The sequence below is a fragment of the Pseudophryne corroboree genome, chromosome 6 (assembly GCF_028390025.1).
Source record: "Pseudophryne corroboree isolate aPseCor3 chromosome 6, aPseCor3.hap2, whole genome shotgun sequence".
Taxonomy (NCBI): Eukaryota; Metazoa; Chordata; class Amphibia; order Anura; family Myobatrachidae; genus Pseudophryne; species Pseudophryne corroboree.
In genome coordinates this window covers 306691774-306715030 of record NC_086449.1, presented here as the reverse complement: position 1 = coordinate 306715030, position 23257 = coordinate 306691774, and the positions used below count along the sequence as shown (strand labels likewise).

Below are 23257 nucleotides of genomic sequence, written 5' to 3'. Positions count from 1 at the left end.
AAAATATCTTGGCATTGTCACTAGGAAGTTGTTGGCATCATAAAGTGCTCCTTCAGGAAAACGGCCCCTCGTAATACAGCAAGACCTGTTGTAAATGAAAGGTAGAAATTTAAGTTTTCCTGCATGTTTCAACTGGGTTGGTTCCCCTCCCCCCCCCAAAAAAAAAATCACAGTTAAATTCTATGGTTGCTTGTATAAAGCAAATGTCTTTATTGTGTAAAGATCTGTTACAGCCAGCATATACAGATATGTCCTCCTACATCTTTGCTGCAATCGCTCCAATTAGCCCTTATTGGTACACAAGATCCCTTGAATCTCTGCTAGCACTGGGTCTTTTTTGCTTAGAATGTGTCTTAAATGCAATGCAATGTGGCTAGGGCGCACAAGGATATAGTAGTGCGGCTTTTTTCCATATCAAGTTCTGTTGTTCTCCATATACAGACACAGTCGCACACAGATATACATAACACAATTATCAGCACAGTCTCCTGGGGCTTCCTATCCACAGTGGGTTGCGTCTAAGCTTCCTTTTCGGCAAAAAAGACGCCCGACGTTAGCAAAGGTGCACGGGGCCTGTCAGCTCAGTTGTGACAGGCATCTCTCGTTGCATGGCGTATTGAGGCTACATGTTTGGGTATCCTGAGGATAGATAGACAGTGGGGTATATGCAATTGTGGTCGAATTCCCGAAATTGTCGAATTTCGGGTCATTTTCGACCCAAAAAAAAAATCGCCTATGCAATTCAGTGCTTTCCGACCCAAAAACGGACTTTCAAAATTCGACTTTTTGAAATTCGAATTTTTGCAAATTCGACTTTTCTGCAATGATATAAGTGCTGCAATTCGACCAAAGCATATTCAATTCAAGTTTGGAAATTCGACAGCAGTGCTTTTAGACAGCAAATTCGTCATTTTCAATCCGCCACACTTTGGAGGGTGAAAACAAAGAAAAAAAATTTAAACATGTTTTTTTTTGTGTTTTTTTTTTGGGGGAATAGCAGATCTATTTATATTAGAAGGGATTAGGTACTTTTTTTTTTTTTTTTTGGAGGCACAAATATTATTTATATATTTTTTAAAATATTATATTTTTTTTTTTTTTTTTTTTTTATGCTGGAACGGTGAAATCATAAAAAAAAATGGCGTGGGGTCCCCCCTCCAAAGCATAACCAGCCTCGGGCTCTTCGAGCTGGTCCTGGTTCTAAAAATGCGGGGAAAAAATTGACAGGGGTTCCCCCGTATTTTTAAAACCAGCACCGGGCTCTGCGCCTGGTGCTGGTGCCAAAAATACGGGGGACAAAAAGAGTAGGGGTCCCCCGTATTTTTAACACCAGCATCGGGCTCCACTAGCTGGACAGATAATGCCACAGCCGGGGGTCACTTTTATGCCGTGCCCTGCGGCCGTGGCATCAAATATCCAACTAGTCACCCCTGGCCGGGGTACCCTGGGGGAGTGGGGACCCCTTCAATCAAGGGGTCCCCCCCCCCCAGCCACCCAAGGGCCAGGGGTGAAGCCCGAGGCTGTCCCCCCCCATCCAATGGGCTGCGGATGGGGGGGCTGATAGCCTTTTGTGATAATAAAAAGATATTGTTTTTTCCAGTAGTACTACAAGTCCCAGCAAGCCTCCCCCGCAAGCTGGTACTTGGAGAACCACAAGTACCAGCATGCGGGAGAAAAACGGGCCCGCTGGTACCTGTAGTACTACTGGGAAAAAAATACCCAAATAAAAACAGGACACACACACCGTCGACAGTAAAACTTTATTACACACTACCGACACACACATACTTACCTATGTTCACACGCCGACATCGGTCCTCTTCTCCATGTAGAATCCACGGATACCTGAAAAAAAAGATCAATATACTCACCTCAGCCATGGTCCAGAGATAAATCCACGTACTTGTTAAAAATAAAAAAACGCAAATACCCGCTCCATAACGGACTGAAAGGGGTCCCATGCTGACACATGGGACACCTTTCCACGAATGAGACCTGTCAGTGACAGCTGTCACAGAAAGGTCTCTAAGCCAATCAGGAAGCGCAACTTCGTTGCGCTCACCTGATTGGCTGAGCGCTGTCTGTACTGTGACAGCGCATCGCACAGCTCCCTCCATTATATTCAATGGTGGGAACTTAGCGGCTAGCGGTGAGGTCACCCGCCGGTCAGCGGCTGACCGGCGGGTGACCCCACCGCTACCCGCAAAGTTCCCACCATTGAAAGTAATGGAGCGGCTTTGCGATGCGCTGTCACAGTACAGACAGCGCACAGCCAATCAGGTGAGCGCCACGGAAGTAGCGCTTCCTGATTGGCTGAAGGGACGTCAGTGACAGGAGTCACGTGATGTCCCGGCATTCGGGAGAAAGGGGTCTGATGTGAAAGCATTGGACCCCTTTCTAGTCCGGTATGGAGCGGGTTTTTGCGTTTTTTTTTTTTTTAAACAAGTACGTGGATTTTACTCTCTGGACGTGGATTTATCTCTGGACGCTGGAAGGTGAGTATAATTTTTTCACAGGTACCCTCGGATCGTCGGAGACCGTGGCAGTCGGCGTGTCAACATAGGTAAGTATGTGTGTGTCGGTAGTGTGTAATAAAGTTTTACTATCAAGGTGTGTGTGTCCTGTTTTTATTTGGGTATTTTTTTCCCAGTAGTACTACAGGTACCAGCGGACCCGTTTTTCTCCCGCATGCTGGTACTTGTGGTTCTCCAAGTACCAGCTTGCGGGGGAGGCTTGCTGGGACTTGTAGTACTGCTGGAAAAAACAATATCTTTTTATTATCACAAAAGGCTATCAGCCCCCCCATCCGCAGCCCATTGGATGGGGGGGGACAGCCTCGGGCTTCACCCCTGGCCCTTGGGTGGCTGGGTGGGGGGACCCCTTGATTGAAGGGGTCCCCACTCCCCCAGGGTACCCCGGCCAGGGGTGACTAGTTGGATATTTAATGCCACGGCCGCAGGGCACGGCATAAAAGTGACCCCCGGCTGTGGCATTATCTGTCCAGCTAGTGGAGCCCGATGCTGGTGTTAAAAATACGGGGGGCCCCTACTCTTTTTGTCCCCCGTATTTTTGGCACCAGCACCAGGCGCAGAGCCCGGTGCTGGTTTTAAAAATACGGGGGAACCCTGGCCAATTTTTCCCCTGCATTTTTAGAACCAGGACCAGCTCGATGAGCCCGAGGCTGGTTATGCTTTGGAGGGGGGACCCCACGCCATTTTTTTTTCGGGTTTTTCACGTTTTTTTACCGTTTTTTAAAATCGCGGCAAAATCCGCCAAATCGGCCGATTTTCGCCCGCGACTCTGGCGAATCCGTTTTTCATTGAATATGGTGAATTCCGGAAGCCACCTTCCGGGATTCACCTGTCGAATTGAGTCGAATTAAAAAACGGCGAAAATTGCCGCGAATTCGACCGCAATTGCATATACCCCAGTGTCTAGTTAGACAGTCAATAGATAGACACCATATGTTAGACAGACATTAGGTCGACATGGTCAAAAGGTCCACATGAAAAAGGTAGACAGTGCAAAATGTTGACAGGGTCAAAAGGTCGACATGAAATTAGTCGACATAAAAAAGGTAGACACCGTTGTTTTCCATTTTACATGTTTTTGGACTTTTTCATACCTTCTCTATTCATGTCGGCATAGAGTTGGTTCTAAACCTTGTGGCGAGCGCAACGAACCACCGAGCCCTTGTGGCAAGCGAAGTGAACCCCGCAAGGGGATGCCTTTCTACAATTGGGGGTCCCAGATGACAAAACTATCCACACAAACCACAAAAAAGCAAAAAAAATGTTGTCTACCTTTTTTATGTCGACCATTTAACCCTGTCTACCTTTTGTACTGTCTGCTTTTTTCATGTCTATCTTTTGACCCTGTCGACCATTTGACTGTCTAACATGTGGTGTCTGTCTATTGACTGTCTAACTAGACACGGCTATCTGTTATACCACACCCACATGTATGATGATATGTCTGTATATAGGGATTTACTGTTTTCATAACCGAAGTACAGTACAATTGTTGCAGGTATCATTTCTTTGTATGTGGGGTTATTTGTTATATTATGCAATATTTGTAGATCTGCCTTTTGGAAATTCTGCACAAATCTTAAAACAAGAAGGTGCTGCCTGCACGGAGCAGAGTATCTTAGGGGGTTATTCAGAGATGAATTCAGATCTTTCTTCCCGCAGCTAGAAATGCGTCCATTTATTACATGCTGTGGGCCGCCCAGCACAAGTCAAGGCCACCCAGCATGTGCGTGGCGCACCCCGTGATGCGCTTGCAATTTAATTGCGTACGCATGGATCAAAGGTTGACCTCTGCCTGCGCAGCCTGTCCAGCTCCCTTTATTTTCTTTGAAAACTGTCCTGACAACGCAGGTGACTAAACGCCGCATTGACGCCACCTAGTCGCTGTCAATCACCTTGCGGTAGGATGTGGTCGCATGCTGAAGGGTCGCGCACGGGCACTATAGATGCTGAACGTGCGTAGACCCCCTGGATGTGGCCGCTGCGTGCAAACTCATTGCTGCATCCAGGTATGGATAGACCCCTTAGTCATTAAAGTGACATACCTGGAGACGATCTGTATACTTTTGCTAAGCCCCCCCCCTCCAGTGCTATACTTTGGTAGGGATCCAGACTCTATATCCCACAATATCTGCTGTTTCCCCACACACAGAAGGCTGGAGCTTTTCAGGGCTGTAAAACACGCTTTCTTATTTAGCATTGAAGTTGATAAGATGTGAAGTGTGCTTTATTTGGTACCTGGTTGGACCTAGCATCCTGTACACTGAGGTTTTGTTTTTTTGCCCGTTCACTATCTCTAGTATTAAACAGAAACATACTTAGGAAATAGAGGAGGTTATCCTGAACTGGATATCCCAATTAAGTGCACAAACTGCAAAACAGGGGTATCTGGATGTCCTGGAGGCACAAGTTTGATTCTTGTAATGTTGATCAACTCACTTTGTTTCCCAAAAGCTAGATTTTTAGTTCATCTGGTTTGGGAAATGGTGTCTGAGGCCCAGATTTATCAAGCCTTGGAGAGTATTAAATTGCACAGTGATAAAGTACCAGCCAATCAGCTCCTAACTGCCATGTTACAGGTTGTACTTTATCACCGTGCAATTTATCACTGTCCGAGGATTGATAAAACTAGGCCTGAAACGTGGCACGGTACTGTGTAAAACCGGACTCCATAATATATGTAAAAGTGTTGGCACCCCTGATCAAAATGCCTGTTTTACTGAATCTCTAAAGAAAGAGAACACAAGCGCTGCAGGGTATAAACTTAAGCATTACATTTCAGTAAAAATAAAATCAGGTCACATAAAAAACCACTGCTGCTATAAAAGAAACGAGGTGACAATTAATAGAAATATACACTGATCAGCCATAACATTAAAACTACCTTCCTAATATTGTGTGGATCGTGCAACCAAAACACCTCTGACTTGTCCAGGCATGGACAAGACTTCTGTAGGTGTCCTGTGGTATCTGGCACCAGACGTTGGCAGCAGATTCTTTATGTCCTTTTGTGAGATGGGGCCTACATGGCTTGGACTTGTTTTTTTTAGCACATCCCACAGATGCCCAGTTGAATTGAGATCTGGGGAATTTAAAGACAAAGTGAACACCTAGAATTCTCTTTGACATGTTCCTTAAACCATTCCTGAACTATGTTTGCAGTTTGCATTATCCTGCTGAAAGAGGCTGTAACTTTCAGGGAATGCCGTTGCCATGAAGGGATGTACTTTGTCTGCAACAGTGTTTAGGTAGGTGTTACGTGTCAAAGTAAAATCCCAAGGTTCCCTAGCACAACATTGCCCAGAGCATCACAGCTTGCCCTCTTTCCATAGTGCATCCTGGTGACTTCTCTTCCACAGGTAAGCGATGCATATCCACCCTGCATCCACATGATCTAATAGAAAACGTGGTTCATCAGGCCCATTGCTCCACGGTCCATTTCTTATTCTCACATGCCCATTGTAGGCACTTTTGGCGGTGAACAGGGGTCAGCACGGGCACTCTAACTGGTCTGTGGCTATGCAGCAAGCTGCAATGCATTGCAAGTATTATTCAGGTTTGTTAGCAAATCAAAAAAGCACGCTAGTGGACAAAACCATTTGCACTGCAGGTGGGGCAGATGTAACGTGCAGAGAGATTTAGATTTGGGTGGGGTGTCGTCAAACTGAAATCTAAATTGCAGTGTAAAAATTACGCATGCAGTATTTTCCATGCCCATAAACAATATAACACACCCAAATCTAAATCTCTCTGCACATGTTACATCTGCCCCACCTGCAGTACAACACAGTTTTGCCCATTAGTGTGCTTTTTTTGGTTTGCTAACAAACCTGAATTACCCCCGTGTGTTTTAACACCTTCCTATCATAGACAGCATTAACTTTTCAGCAATTTATGCTACATTAGCTCTTCCACATGGCCCATCTAGTGTGCCCTAAACACATATACACACTAGGGTTACTTTTTATTGGTAGCAAATTATCTAACCAGTAAATTTTTGGCTTGTGGGAGGAAACCAGAGTACCCAGAGGAAACCCACCCAAGCACGTTGAGAATACACAAATGCCACACAGTTAGGAACATGGTGAGAATAGAACCTGTGACCTCAGAGCTGTGAGGCAGTAATGCTAACCATTATACCATCCGTGCTGACCCACCAGACTTACTAGCCTTCACTCCAATGCGCATCACTGAGTCTAGGGCACCCATGAAGCTATCAGTGATTCACCGGCTGTCCTTCCTTGGACCCCTTTTGCTAGTTACTAACCACTGCATTCCAGAACACCCCACCCCTGCTATTTTGGAGATGCTCTGACACAGTCGTCAGATACTTACGCTTGCCCATGTTTCCTGCTTCCAAGAAATCAACTTCAAGAACTGACTATTCATTTGCTGTGTAATACAGTATTTCTCATGCGTCCTAGAGGATGCTGGGGTCCACTTCATGACCATGGGGTATAGATGGTTCCGCAGGAGCCATGGGCACTCTTAAGACTTTTCAATGGGTGTGTACTGGCTCCTCCCTCTATGCCCCTCCTCCAGACCTCAGTTTTAGAAATGTGCCCAGGCAGACTGGATGCACTCCAGGGGAGCTCTACTGAGTTTCTCTGAAAAGACTTATGTTAGGTTTTTTATTTTCAGGGAGAACTGCTGGCAACAGTCTCCTTGCTTCGTGGGACTGAGGGGGCAGAAGTAGGAACCAACTTCCTGAAGAGTTTCATGGCTCTGCTTCTGGCTGACAGGACACCATTAGCTCCTGAAGGGTACTGAACGCAAGCCGTGTCTAGATGCTCACTCCCACAGCACGCCGTCGCCCCCCTCACAGAGCCAGAAGACAGGTGAGTGTAAGAAGATAGTGACGGCTGAGGTACCGCGCGGCTGGCGGGAGCGCAGCGCACCATTGCTGCCCACACACACAGGCACTGCAGGGTGCAGGGCGCGGCGGGGGTGGGGGGGCGCCCTGGTCAGCAAAATACCTATATAAACTGGCTAAAAGGGGGCATAAGATGCCCAGGCACAGCCCTACCCCCGCCAGTATAAATATTATAAAGCCTCTCTGAGGTAAAAACGCCCCATTGCGGGGGCGGAGCTTCTTCCTCAGGCAGCCAGCACACTGCTCAGTGCCATTTTCTCTCTCTCCTCAGGCTGCAGAGACATCGCTGGTCCTCCTCCACTTCTGACTACAAGTATCAGGGTGCAAAACAGGGGGGGGCACAAGCGAATTTGGTGCTTTACAAGTGTGTTTACTATGTAAAACAGCGCTGCATTTCAGTGGGCATTTTGTGTTCACAGGCATTAGATACTGGCGCTGGGGTTGTAAACTGTGTCCCCCTGACAGATTTTACTGTGGGTCTGTCCCCTATAAGTCCCAGTGTGTCTGTGTGGGTGTTGTGCGCGAGTGTGACATGTCTGTGGCAGGGAGTTCTTCCCCAGAGGAAGCCATTTTAGGGACACAGAGTTGTAATGTGGTGGCGCTGCCGAAACACCATGGGTGAAAGAAATACGTGATAGTATGCATCATATCAATAGGAGATTAGATAAGTCTGAATCTCATGCAGAATGCTGGAGAAAATCTATGGAAGATGTGATTTTTCAGAGTTCTGTGCTTCCATCTGCAGGCGACCCATCTGGGTCACATAAGAGACCATTTGCAAATATTGTGAATACTGATACCGACACGGACACTGATTCCTGTGTCGACGATAGTGACTCCAGAGAAATAGATCATAAATTGGCAAAAAATATACAATATATGATTGTGGCTATAAGGGAGGTTTTGGAAGTCATGGAAGCCACTCCTGTACCTCAGGAGACGGCCTATTTCTATAAGGAAAAGAAATCTAAGGTTACTTTCCCTCCTTCCCACGAGCTGAATACTCTTTGAAGGGGTGTGGGTGAATTCCGAAAAGAAATTTCGTATTCCCAAGAGGATTCAGATGGCTTATCCTTTCCCTGTAGAGGATAGAAAAAAATGGGAGTCACCCCCTGTGTTAGACAGTGCACTGTCCAGGTTGACAAAGAAGGTTATTCTCCCTGCACCGGACACGGCTTCATTAAAGGAGCCGGCAGACCACAAAATGGAGACTACATTGAAATCCATTTATGTTGCCAATGGTATGCTGCTCAGGCCCACAATTGCTTGCGCGTGGGTGAGTCGCGCTATTGAAAAATGGTCAGAAAGCCTGTCATCAGAGATTGACACAATTGATAAAGATGAGATACTCCTTAAGTTAGGGAATATCAAAGATGCTGCCGCATACATGCTAGAGGCGATGAAAGATATTGGACTCTTGGGTTCAACAGCCGCTACCATGGCAGTATCGGCTCGGCGGTCGTTGTGGATTCGCCAGTGGAACGCGGATGCAGATTCCAAAAAGAATATGGAGGCTCTCCCGTATAAAGGTTAGGCCTTATTTGGTGATGGACTGGATGCGTTAGTCTCAGCGGCTACCGCAGGTAAGTCGACTTTTTTGCCTTCTGCTCCTGCACCAGTGAAAAAGACATATCACTCTCACATGCAGTCCTTTCGGCCCAATAAATACAAAAAGGCCAAAGGTTCCCCCTTCTTTGCAGGTAGGGAAAGGGGAAAGGGAAAGAAGTCCTCAACGACTTCAGGATCCCAGGAGCAGAAGTCAACCCCTACTTCTGCCAAATCTACAGCATGACGCTGGGGCTCCCTTGCGAGTGGCTGCTCAGGTGGGGGCACGTCTCAAACTGTTCAGTCAAGGTTGGATTCAATCTGGCCTGGACCCCTGGGTTTTACAAATAGTGTCCCAGGGGTACAAGCTGGAGTTTCAAGACGTTCCCCGATACCGATTTTTCAAATCGACCTTGCCAGCTTCTCTTCCAGAAAGAGAGGCAGTAACAACGGCGATTAAAAAATTATGTCAGGATCAGGTCATAGTCCTGGTACCTTTGTCACAGCAAGGAGGGGGGGTTAATTCAAGCCTCTTTGTAGTTCCGAAGCCGAACGGCTTGGTCAGACCAATTTTGAACCTAAAAAATCTGAATCTCTACTTGAAAAGGTTCAAGTTCAAAATGGAATCACTGAGGGCAGTGATTTCCAGTCTGGAAGAGGGGGACTACATGGTGTCAGTAGACAGAAAATATGCTTACCTGCATGTTCCCATTTATTCTCCTCACCAGGCTTATCTGAGATTCGTGGTTTAGGATTGCCATTACCAATTCCAGACATTGCCTTTCGGTCTCTCCACGGCGCCGAGGGTATTCACCAAGGTGATGGAGGAAATGATGGTCCTCCTTCGTCAAAAAGGAGTCAGTATAATTCCTTATCTGGACGATCTCCTGATAAAGGCGAGATCCAGGGAGCAGTTGCTACAGAACATCACACTCTCCCTGTTCATACTCCAACAACACGGTTGGATCATAAATTTCCCAAAGTCACAGTTGGAACCGACGACCTGATTGGCTTTTCTCGGAATGATTCTGGACACACAGGTTCAGAGATTATTTCTTCTGGTGGAAAAGGCTCTGGAAATCCAGGAAATGGTGAACCAGATATTAAAGCCGTCAAGTGTGTCGATCCATCCGTGCATTCGGTTGTTGGGGAAGATGGTGGCGGCTTACGAGGCCATACAGTTTGGCAGGTTCCATGCCAGAGCATTCCAGTGGGACCTGTTGGACAGGACCTACACATGCACCGGAAGATAATCCTGTCATCAAAAGCCAGGATTTCGCTCCTGTGGTGGCTACACAGTTCTCGCCTACTAGAGCAGACTTTCTCAACCAGTGTGCCGTGGCACATTAGTGTGCCGCGACCAGTTGCTAGGTGTGCCGCGGAGCCAGAGCAACTTCCTGCACCTTCAGAGTAAACTGTTGGCCCGGGCTCTTCTTAGAGGATCAGTCGTGCTCCGGCCATGACGTATGCCTTGAAAGCAATGTGATATCATAGGTCACAGCCGCCGCGTCTCACCACCCAGCCAGCCCACCCGCCTGCATACACATCTTCCAGTTCCCGCCTGCATACACAGCTTTCCTTGCCCACCCACATCCACACCTGCCTGACCGCCCGCTGCTCAGTATTCTCAGCACTCCACTGTGAACAACCCCCGCCACTGAGGGACAGGGAGGAGGACAGCTGACCGGTAGGGGCTAATATTTGTTATTTTATTTCTCCTGTGGGGAGCAATAGGATTTCAATAGGATTTATGTGGGGAGAATAAGAATTTACGGATTTATGGGGGAACAATGTGAATAATTCATGTGGGGAGCAATAGGATTTATGTGTGAAGCAATGTGATTGTTTTTTTTCTGTGTAGGCCAATGTATGTGTGGATTTTTTTTTTTATTTCTCTATCGTCCTTGTGGATGCTGGGGTTCCTGAAAGGACCATGGGGAATAGCGGCTCCGCAGGAGACAGGGCACAAAAAGTAAAGCTTTCCGATCAGGTGGTGTGCACTGGCTCCTCCCCCTATGACCCTCCTCCAGACTCCAGTTAGATTTTTGTGCCCGGCCGAGAAGGGTGCAATCTAGGTGGCTCTCCTAAAGAGCTGCTTAGAGAAAGTTTAGCTTAGGTTTTTTATTTTACAGTGAGTCCTGCTGGCAACAGGATCACTGCAACGAGGGACTTAGGGGAGAAGGAGTGAACTCACCTGCGTGCAGGATGGATTGGCTTCTTGGCTACTGGACATCAGCTCCAGAGGGACGATCACAGGTACAGCCTGGATGGTCACCGGAGCCGCGCCGCCGGCCCCCTTGCAGATGCTGAAGTAAGAAGAGGTCCAGAATCGGCGGCTGAAGACTCCTGCAGTCTTCTAAAGGTAGCGCACAGCACTGCAGCTGTGCGCCATTTTCCTCTCAGCACACTTCACACGGCAGTCACTGAGGGTGCAGGGCGCTGGGAGGGGGGCGCCCTGGGAAGCAAATGAAAACCTTTTTTGGCGAAAAATACCTCACATATAGCCCCCAGAGGCTATATGGAGATATTTAACCCCTGCCAAGATTCACTAAATAGCGGGAGACGAGCCCGCCGAAAAAGGGGCGGGGCCTATCTCCTCAGCACACAGCGCCATTTTCTCTCACAGAAAGCCTGGAGAGAAGGCTCCCAGGCTCTCCCCTGCACTGCACTACAGAAACAGGGTTAAAACAGAGAGGGGGGGCACTGATTTTGGCGATATTGAGATATATATAAAGATGCTATAAGGGAAAACACTTATATAAGGTTGTCCCTATATAATTATAGCGTTTTGGTGTGTGCTGGCAAACTCTCCCTCTGTCTCCCCAAAGGGCTAGTGTGGGTCCTGTCCTCTGTCAGAGCATTCCCGGTGTGTGTGCTGTGTGTCGGTACGTGTGTGTCGACATGTATGAGGACGATGTTGGTGAGGAGGCGGAGAAATTGCCTGTAATGGTGATGTCACTCTCTAGGGAGTCGACACCGGAATGGATGGCTTATTTAGGGAATTACGTGAGAATGTCAACACGCTGCAAGGTCGGTTGACGACGTGAGACGGGCGACAAACTATTAGTACCGGTCCAGGCGTCTCAGAAACACCGTCAGGGGCGTTAAAAACGCCCATTTACCTCAGTCGGTCGACACAGACACAGACACGGACACTGAATCCAGTGTCGACGGTGAATAAACAAACGTATTTCTCATTAGGGCCACACGTTAAGGGCAATGAAGGAGGTGTTGCATATTTCTGATACTACAAGTACCACAAAAAAGGGTATTATGTGGGAGTGAAAAAACTACCTGTAGTTTTTCCTGAATCAGATAAAATAAAATGAAGTGTGTGATGATGCGTGGGGTTACCCCGATAGCAAATATTGGCGTTATACCCTTTCCCGCCAGAAATTAGGGCGCGTTGGGAAACACCCCTTAGGGTGATAAGGCGCTCACACGCTTATCAAGTGGCGTTACCGTCTCCAGATACGGCCGCCCTCAAGGAGCCAGCTGATAGGAAGCTGGAAAGATATCCTAAAAAGTATATACACACATACGGTGGTTATACTGCGACCAGCGATCGCCATCAGCCTGGAGATGCAGTGCTGGGTTGGCTTGGTCGGATTCCCTGACTGAAAATATTTTATTCATATAGAGCATTTAATAGGATGCATTCTATATATATATGTACGTGAGATGCACAGAGGGATATTTGCTCTCTGGCATCAAGATAAGTACGTTGTCCATATCACCCAGAAGATGTCATGGACACGACAGTGGTCAGGTGATACAGATCCCATACGGCACATGGAAGTATTGCCGTATAAAGGGAAGGAGTTAGTTGGGGTCGGTCCATCGGACCTGGGGACCGCGGCAACAGCTGGGAAATCCAACCTTTTTACCCCAAGTTACATCTCAGCTGAAAAAGACACCGTCTTTTCAGCCTCAATCCTTCCTTTCCCATGAGGGCATCCAGGCAAAAGGCCAGTCATATCTGCCCAGACATAGAGGTAAGGGAAGTAGACTGCAGCAGGCAGCCCCTTCCCAGGAAAAGAAGCCCTCCACCGCATCTGCCAAGTCCTCAGCATGACGCTGGGGCCGTGCAAGCGGACTCAAGGTGGGGGGGTAGTCTCAAGAGTCTCAGCGCGCAGTGGGATCACTCGCAGGTTGACCCCTAGATAGTACAAGTATTATCCCAGGGGTACAGATTGGAGAGTCGAGACATCTTCTCCTCGCAGGTTTCTGAAGTCTGCTTTACCAACGGCTCCCTCCGACAGGGAGGCAGCATTGGAAACAATTCACAAGCTGTATATCCAGCAGGTGATAATCAAAGTACCCCTCCTACAACAAGGAAAAGGGTATTATTTTTCCACAATATATTGTGGTACTGAAGCCAGACGGCTTGGTGAGACATAGTCTAAACTGAAATCTTTGAACACTTACATAAAAGGTTCAAATCGAGATGGAGTCACTCAGAGCAGTGATAGCGAACCGGAAAAAAGGGGACTATATGGTGTCCCTGGACATCAAGGATTACCTCCATGTCCAAATTTGCCCTTCTCAACAAGGGTACCTCTGGTTCGTGGTACAGAACTGTCAATATCAGTTTCAGACGATGCCGTTTGAATTATCCACGGCACCCCGGGCCTTTTACCAAGGTAATGGCCGAAAAGATGTTTCTTCAAAGAAAAAAGGCATCTAAATTATTCCTTACTTGGACGATATCCTGAAAAGGGCAAGTTCCAGAGAACAGTTGGAGGTCGGAAGAGCACTATCTAAAGTAGTTCTACGACAGCACGACTGGATTCTAAATATTCCAAGAATCGCAGCTGTTTTCCGACGATACGTCTGCTGTTCCTAGGAATGATTCTGGGCATAGTCCAGAAAAAGGTGTTCCTCCGGGAGGAAAAAGCCAAGGAGTTATTCGACCTAGTCAGAAACCTCCTAAAACCAGGCCAAGTATCAGTGCATCAATGCACAGGAGTCCTGGGAAAAATGGTGGCTTCTTACGAAGCGATTCCATTCGGCAGATCTCAGGGGATTTGCTGGACGAATGGTCCGGATCGCATTTTCAGATGCATCAGCGGATAATCCTGTCTCCAAGGACAAGGGTGTCTCTTCTGTGGGGGCTGCAGAGTGCTCATCTTTTAGAGGGCAGCACACTCAGCATTCAGGACTGTGTTCTGGGGACCACGGATACCAGCCTGAGAGGCTGGGGAGTAGTCACACAGGGAAAAAATTTCCAAGGAAGTGTGGTCAAGTCTGGAGACTTCTCTCCACATGAATATACTGGAGCTAAGGGCAATTTACAATGCTCTGAGCCTAGGAAGACTCCTGCTTCAAAGTCAACCGGTGCTGATCCAGTAGGACATCATCATGGCGGTCGCCCACGTTATCAGACGGGGCGACACAAGAAGCAGGAGGGCAATGACAGCAAGGATTCTTCGCTGGGCGGAAAATCATGTGATAACACTGTCAGCAGTGTTCATTCCGGGAGTGGGCAACTGGGAAGATTTCCTCAGCATAAATGAATTCCACCCGGAAAAGTGGAAACTTAATCTGGAAGTTTCCACATGATTGTAAACCGTTGGGAAAGACCAAAGGTGGTTATGATGGCGTCCCACCTGAAGCGCCAGGTCAAGAGACACTCAGGCAATAGCTGGGACGCTCTGGTAACACCGTCGGTGTACCAGTCGGTGTATGTGTTCCATCCTCTGCTTTTCATACCCAATGTATTGAAAATGATAGGAAGGAGAGGAGTAAGAACTATACTCGTGGCTCCGGTTTGGCCAAGAAGGACTTGGTTCCCGGAACTTCAAGAGATACTAAGAAGGGTCTTGATTCGGCAAGAACCGTGTCTGTTCCGGGACTTACCGCAGCTGCGTTGACGCCAAGGCGGGTGAACGCCGGATCCTAAGGGAAAGAGGCATTCTGGAAGAGGTCATCCCTACCCTGGTCAGAGCCAGGAAGGAGGTGACCGCACAACATTATCACCACTTAGGTGAAAATATGTGCCAGGGTGTGAGTCCAGGAAGGCTCCACGGAAGAATTTCAACTAGGTTAATTTCTACATTTCCTGCAAACAGGAGTGTCTATGGGTCTCAAATTGGGTCCATTAAGGTTCAAATTTCGGCCTGTTGATTTTCTTCCAGAAAGAAATTGGCTTCAGTTCCTGAAGTCCAGAAGTTGTTAAGGGAGTACTGCATATACAGCCCCTTTGATGTCTCCAGTGGCACTGGGCGATCTCAACGTAGTTTTGGGATTCCTAAAAAATCACATTGGTTTAAACAACTCAAATCTGTGGATTTGATATATCTCACATGGAAAATGACCATGCTGTTGGTCCTGGCCTCGGCCAGGCGAGTGTCAGAATTGGCGGCTTTATCTCACAAAGCCATATCTGATTGTCCATTCGGACAGAGCAAAGCTGCGGACTCGTCCCCAGTTTCTCCTTAAGGTGGTGTCAGCGTTTCACCTGAACCAGCTTATTGTGGTACCTGCGGCTACTAGGGACTTGGAGGACTCCAAGTTGCTGGATGTTATCAGGGCCCTGAAAATATAGTTTCCAGGTTGGCTGGAGTCAGGAAATCTGACTTGCTGTTTATCCTGTATGCACCCAACAATGCTGGGTGCTTCTGCTTCTAAGCAGTCGATTGCTCGTGGGATTGGTAGCACAATTCAACTTGCACATTCTGTGGCAGGCCTGCCACAGTCTAAATCTGTTAAGGCCCATTCCACAAGGAAGGTGGGCTCATCTTGGGCGGCTGCCCGAGGGGTCTCGGCATTACAACTTTGCCGAGCAGCTACGTGGTCGGGGGAGAACACGTTTGTAAAATTCTACAAATTTGATACCCTGGCAAAAGAGGACCTGGAGTTCTCTCATTCGGTGCTGCAGAGTCATCCGCACTCTCCCGCCCGTTTGGGAGCTTTGGTATAATCCCCATGGTCCTTTCAGGAACCCCAGCATCCACAAGGACGATAGAGAAAATAAGAATTTACTTACCGATAATTCTATTTCTCGGAGTCCGTAGTGGATGCTGGGCGCCCATCCCAAGTGCGGATTATCTGCAATACTTGTACATAGTTATTGCTAACTAAATCGGGTTATTGTTGTTGTGAGCCATCTTTTCAGAGGCTCCGCTGTTATCATACTGTTAACTGGGTTCAGATCACAGGTTGTACAGTGTGATTGGTGTGGCTGGTATGAGTCTTACCCGGGATTCAAAATTCCTCCCTTATTGTGTACGCTCGTCCGGGCACAGTACCTAACTGGAGTCTGGAGGAGGGTCATAGGGGGAGGAGCCAGTGCACACCACCTGATCGGAAAGCTTTACTTTTTGTGCCCTGTCTCCTGCGGAGCCGCTATTCCCCATGGTCCTTTCAGGAACCCCAGCATCCACTACGGACTCCGAGAAATAGAATTATCGGTAAGTAAATTCTTATTTTTTTTTTTACTGTGAGGGCCAATGTGTGTGTTTTGTTTTTTTCTGTGGGGAACTGATGGTGAGCCTTGGCAATTTTAAAATATTGTTTGGTGTGCCGCGTGTAAAAAAAGGTTGAAAATCACTGTACTAGAGGGACGCAGGATCGGGATTCAGGACTGGCTCCTGGTAACCACGGATGCAAGTCTCCGAGGCTGGGGAGCTGTCACTCAGGGGGAAAGCTTCCAAGGAAAATGGTCAAGTCAGGAAGCCTGCCTTCACATAAACGTGCTGGAATTGAGAGCCATTTACAACGGCCTTCATCAGGCGGTACATCTTCTTCAAGATCATCCCGTCCAGATCCAGTCGGATAATGTAACAGCAGTCGCGTACATAAACAGGCAGGGCGGAACGAAAAGCAGAGCGGCAATGGCAGAGGTGACAAAGATCCTCCTCTGGGTAGAAAGACATGTACAGGCTCTGTCGGCGATTTTCATTCCGGGAGTAGACAACTGGGAGGCAGACTTCCTCAGCAGACACGATCTCCATCCAGGAGAGTGGGGCCTCCACCAAGAAGTCTTCGCAGAGGTGACAAGTCTTTGGGGAATTCCTCAAGTAGACATGATGGCGTCTCGTCTCAACAAGAAGCTTCAGAGATATTGTTCCAGGTCGAGATACCCTCAAGCAATAGCAGTGGATGCGCTGGTGGCCCAGTGGGTGTTCAGGTCGGTGTATGTCTGCCCTCCACTTCCGCTGATTTCAACAGTTCTCAAGATAATAAGAAGAACAAGAGTTTGTGCAGTCTTCTTTGCCCCAGACTGGCCAAGGAGGGCTTGGTACCCAGATCTTCAGGAGTTGCTCTTAGAAGACCCTCGGCCTCTTCCTCTTCGCGAGGACCTGCTACAGCAGGGGCCGTGCGTGTATCAAGTCTTACCGCGGCTACGTTTGATGGCTTGGCTGTTGAGCGCTGGATCCTAGCCCGAAAGGGTATTCCCAAGGAAGTCATCCCCACTCATATTCAGGCCAGGAAAGGAATAACGTCTAAACGTTACCGCCGTATTTGGAGAAAATATGTGTCTTGGTGTGAATCCAAGAAAGCTCCTATGGAAGAATTTCAGTTGGGATGTTTTCTCCATTTTCTACAGGCTGGTGTGGAGGCGGGCCTTCGATTGGGATCAATCAAGGTCCAGATTTCGGCCTCATCAGTTTTCTTCCAAAAACAATTGGCCTCTCTTCCAGAAGTTCATACCTTCGTGAAATGGGTGCTGCACATCCAGCCTCCATTTGTGCCTCCATTGGCACCATGGGACCTTAACGTGGTGTTGCAGTTCCTTAAATCGGATTGGTTTGAACCTCTACAAGAGATAGAGTTGAAGTTTCTCACTTGGAAAGTGGTGATGCTTTTGGCTTTGGCATCCGCAGGGCGGGTGTCTGAATTGGCGGCCTTGTCTCACAAGGTGGTTTCATCTTTCCACATAAACCAACCTATTGTGGTGCCAGTGGCTGCTGACACCTTCACTGAGTCAAAGTCTCTTGATGTGATGAGGGCTTTGAAGATTGATGTTGCTAGAACAGCTAGGATACGGAAAACAGAGGCTCTGTTTGTCCTGTATGCTCCCAACAAAATTGGGTGTCCTGCTTCCAAGCAGACTATTGCGCGCTGGATCAGAGGAACGAAACAGCATGCTCATTTTACGGCTGGTTTGCCGTTACCTACGTCGGTGAAGGCCCATTCTACTAGGAAGGTGGGCTCATCCTGGGCGGCTGCCCGGGGGGTCTCGGCATTACAACTTTGCCGAGCAGCTACTTGGTCAGGGTCAAACACATTTGCAAAGTTCTACAAGTTTGACACCTCAAGTTCGGTCAATCGGTGCTGCAGGGTCATCCACACTCTCCCGCCCGTACTGGAGCTTTGGTATAAACCCCATGGTCATGAAGTGGACCCCAGCGTCCTCTAGGACGTATGAGAAAACAGGATTTTGATACCTACCGGTAAATCCTTTTCTCCTAGTCCGTAGAGGATGCTGGGCGCCCGTCCCAGTGCGTACTTTACCTGCAGTTTTGTTATTAGAGTTACACAAGTTGTGTTATATTAGTTTCAGCATGTTGCTGTAATTGGTTCATGCCTGTTGGCGTGTGTTATGTTGAAGGCCATGTGTGCAGCATGGTTGCGGTGTGAGCTGGTATGTATCTCACCATTAATATTAAAGTAAATCCTTTCCTCGAAATGTCCGTCTCCCTGGGCACAGTTCCTATAACTGAGGTCTGGAGGAGGGGCATAGAGGGAGGAGCCAGTTCACACCCATTGAAAAGTCTTAAGAGTGCCCATGGCTCCTGCGGAACCGTCTATACCCCATGGTCATGAAGTGGACCCCAGCATCCTCTACAGACTAGGAGAAAAGGATTTACCGGTAGGTATCAAAATCCTGTTATCTTACCCCATTTACAAGTGCCACTGTAACAAGAAATCCAGTGTTATTAATTTCACCTGTTCACCTGTTGTCCAGGATTTTCGAATGAAAATGGGGATGTTTGTGGGGATTTGGTTTCGTCTACCTGAAGCAGGTGAAACAAAATCCCTGATAAGCTGTACCTCGTGCCGCAGTAATTAACCACAGCTAATTGGATACCCCCTAAGACCTTGACAATTGGCAAAGTACTGTTTTATACAGCAGTAAAAAACTGACATTCTGTTTTCTTTCAATGAGAATATTATTTGTCATTGTGTGCTTCTACAGTTATTATATATAATATAATATGATTATATTTGAAAGGTTTATTTTTCCCTCAGAACCGCACACGAATTGTCGCTCTGATTGATCTAATAAGTGCTGAGTCATTATTTTCATACAAATACATTTTTGTATTGAAATGTGTGTTGATGAATAAACTTAATAGGTCATTTATTTTACCGCAGTGTGGACCTTATTCAGTGAGGATTGCAGTTTCTGCTAAAAAGCAGTTGCTGCAATCAAATAGTTGCCACCTAGAAATAGCGAAAAAATGCCCATTGCAGAAATTGCAAATGCATCGTAATATGCGCGCTGATCGCAAAACCATATGCAATTACCGGAACAGCAAAGATTTTTCCTATCTGTGCCAGGCAAGGTCTTGCAACACAAGAGGCTGGAAGTGGTCATCGCTGACGTCAGAGACCCTCCTTAAAAACCACTTAACTGACGATTTTTCCCTTCAAAAGCATTAATAACATTGTTTTTTAAAATTTATTTTATTTAATAAAGTTGAAAAAGTATTTTTTTTTAAATATTTAAACATTATATTATGCACATCGGCATAGTTGCATGAAATCTGACCATGCCAGTTAAGTGGTTAAATACAGAAAACGGCAAGTTTCTGCCCAAAACCGTCAGCTTCCTGTCAGTCAAACAGCGGCTGCATTGCGATCACGATGTGTACACGGTTTCTGACGCTGTTTTTACTCACGCGTGTGCAATGCAAACGATGCACATGAGCAGTCGTTTCATAATCGGCAAGATTGCCATTTGCAAATTTTGATATCCTTACTGAATGAGGTCCTATGTTACTGTTCATTTTACAGACCTTTGATACTGTGTGTGGTGAAACACTGGGTGGCAGTAAAGAGCTGTAACACAACTGCACTTAATTTTATTTGTTGTAAAATATATAATTCCATTTCTGAAGTTACTGTTTTTGCAGGATACAGTTACTTTCAGTAATCAGGTGCAAACTTGATATTATGTAGAAAAGTATATAATTATTAAGCATTTTAAACAATACATGGTAACCACAAAGCCCAATATAGTGAATGTGTCTATATCTAATAAGCGTGACCTTTTTTTGCTCCTACATCCAGACAGGGCCGGCTCCGGATACGTTTGAATGGAGCGGCTGCGGTAGGCGCTGGGCTACTAAGGGCACATGGCCATCAGCCAATCAGAGCACTGTAGTCAGTGCTATCCTCTTTCTCCTCCCGCCTGACTCCACTCTGAGCTGCAGCAGTGCGGCCGGCACAATCAGGGGATTCCCTACTCCCTGTGCCGTAAGCCTCAAGTAGGTCTCTAACTTCGAGTACGGACAGCCCAAGGCAGTGTACCTGGTGTGCAGCCTGCTACGGGGCCGGGCGCTGGAGGTGATCCGGGATGTAGTCATCTAAAGCTGCTCCCATGTACTGTATTGGGGTGACTGCGCTGAGCCCCGCGCAGCTGGAGGAGCAGTGATGTGAGTGGATGGGGATTGGGAATATTGGGTATACTGCCGCAGTATTGTGGGCCCCGCTGACAGTCCACACCTATTCCTTGCCCCTGCCCTCCTTTCCCTCTTCCCCTCCTCGCATTCCAGCCTAGGACCTACAGGCCCTCAAAACCAGCCGTGATACCTTGGACCTTTGCTGCCCTCATAAGCTATATACTCACCTCAGGAGCCTGGTATCTGAGCTGCACCACCTCATGGAAGACATTGGAGTGCAGGATGAGTGCTTCTCCGTGGGTCTCCTCAGCCGGATCATTGCTGGAGAACTGGCCAGTTACCATCAAGCGAAGAACTGCAGGTAAACAGTGCAGAACAAGGCATCACTGCTCCTCATAGACTGGATCCTCGATGTTATGGGTATGAGGACCATCTTCAGACACAATTAGTTTGTTTATCGCAAACACTGTGACATTAAGCGGGATGGATGTGCGCCAGCAACATATTCTGTGGGGATGCAGTTAATTTACCGGAGGTCAGGATGTCAGCATCAAAATACCGACGTCCGGAATCCGAATCGTTCTGACAGCAGGACAGCGTCCCACCACAAAGGGGGGGGGGGGGGGAATTTTAGGTTTAGGCACTAGAAGGCGGGTTACAGTTAGGATGTAGGGAAAGAAACTATAGTACCTATCGCACCGTGTGTATAGTTCTTGCAATGCCGATGTGCGGTCCTGCGGGATCGGCATCACAAGGAAAAATAGACTGTGCAGGCAGCTCAACATTGACTATATCGGTGTTGAATAGTCAGTGTCGAGCATATGGCACATTGTGCAGTGTGTAACCACGATAAGAAGGGGAGGTTAGGGTCAGGCACCAAGCGAGGAGGGTTAGGTAGCGGGGAAGTGAGGGTTAGGGTTAGGCACCCACAAGGGAGAGTTAGGATAGGGAACAGGTGAGTATTAGCGTATGTACTGGGGGGCTGTCGGGATTCTGATGGTCGGGATGCCGATGACGGTATTCTGACCGCCGGCATCCCGTCCATCGAGATATCATACTGAATCCGTTCTGTGTTGATGATGTAAATAGACAATATAGTGACAGCTTGATGGCTTTTCCTGTTGGAGCAAATGGGAAATGTGTCTAACCAGTACATTTTAATACAGTTGTACATTATTTCCGTTTTATTATGCGATCTATATACATTTACTATATCCATGTGGCTATAGTAAATGATCACAGGTTTTTGCAAAATGTGATACATTTTCTTATATCTGGTAGCAGTAAATACAAGGTTGTATTATCAGCTCAAATGTATTACTAGAAATGCTAAGTCCAAAATGGTAATGTTCCAGGTCCTTTGTTATAGAGCAGTGTTGGATGTGCCACTGCTGGCATCTGTACAACTAGGATGGGTTCGTTTTGCTGGCAGTCGGGATGCTGGCGGTCAGAATATCGACCATTGCATTCCGATGTTCAGAATCCCATCCCCCTAACCCACCCTCCACGCAGTCTAAACCTGACCCTCCCCCCTAGCCTAACCCTAACCCCCCGATGCTGCCTAAACCTAACCCCCCCCCCCCCCCACAGCCTAATCCTAACCCCCTGCCCCCACAACCTAATACTAAAACTCCCTGGTGGTGCCTAACCCTCCTTCCAGCAACCTAACCCTAACCTCCCAAGGCACTGCCTAACCCTAACCCTACCCCCGCAGACCAAACCCAATCCCGCTAGCACAGCTGTGTTTCCTTGTTCGGCATCCCGGGTGCTGGGATTCCGGCGCCGGGATGCGGAAGCTATTCGGGATCCCGTACAACTGTCCTATTGGATAACTCTGCACTCCCTAATTGAGTTTATTTACAAAACGTTGATATATACTTGTTTGGTTTTATCAGAGATGGATTTAGAGTTCAGGCTGCCCATAGGATCAACAGTATTGCTGCCCCCCCCCCAAAAAAAAAAATGAATTGCTACTCCTCCCAAAGAATAAAAAGTGTTGCCTTTAGTAATATAAGATAATTTAATAAGCATGTGGCACTACAAATCTCTGTCCACAATCCTACACTCCATGCAGTTATTTAAAATACAAGCTGCTCTGATGTTTGGGGACAGACTGCTGCCCTCAGCAATTTTACATTTGCTTAATTTCTTGATCCCAGTTTTATGTTTAAGTATGGTCTATTCTGCTCAAATTGCTGAAATGCTGGTAACAGCATCCTAAGTCACTGCGATTTTGTACTGAAATCATGCATTTTAGGGCCTCATTCAGACATGTATCTAAACACAATGGTTTGCATTCATCTCCAGTTTTTAGATATTGGTGCATGCACAGGATCTGTACTGCGCATGCATCGGTCTCCTTTGAGATCACACGCACTACCCCCTTGGACCCAGTGGGGTGGTGATGAAGACTGTTCTCCAAAATGGGGACGTGTCACACCCATTTTGTATGTGTGCCTATCCCAGGGTCTGTGTCTTCAGACCCAGACTTCATGGCCCCAGCTGAGCAGTTCCGCCAGTCGAGGGCTGCGACTGATGATTGTGATGTCTTTGGAAGCAGCTCTCTGATCTGCAATGCTGTCGGAGGGCGCCTTTTTCCCTTGACGCAGCAGTGATAAGAATAGCGTCCATCTCTGAATCAGGTCTTTTGTGATGTGGGGTAGAATACACGATATCGGGCTACCTTATGTATGGCTTATGTGTGCACTGCATTGCTGGCATATTTAATGCAATTG

General features: G+C 47.4%; 1 protein-coding gene and 1 pseudogene across 8 annotated transcripts in view; both read left to right on the top strand.

The window, feature by feature from the left end:
- LRRC49 (leucine rich repeat containing 49) overlaps window positions 1-23257 on the top strand; it is a 394882-nt gene that overhangs the window by 201639 nt on the left and 169986 nt on the right. The gene's annotated exons all lie outside the window — the stretch shown is intronic.
- Window positions 9972-20971, top strand: LOC134933871 (sec1 family domain-containing protein 2-like; annotated as a pseudogene).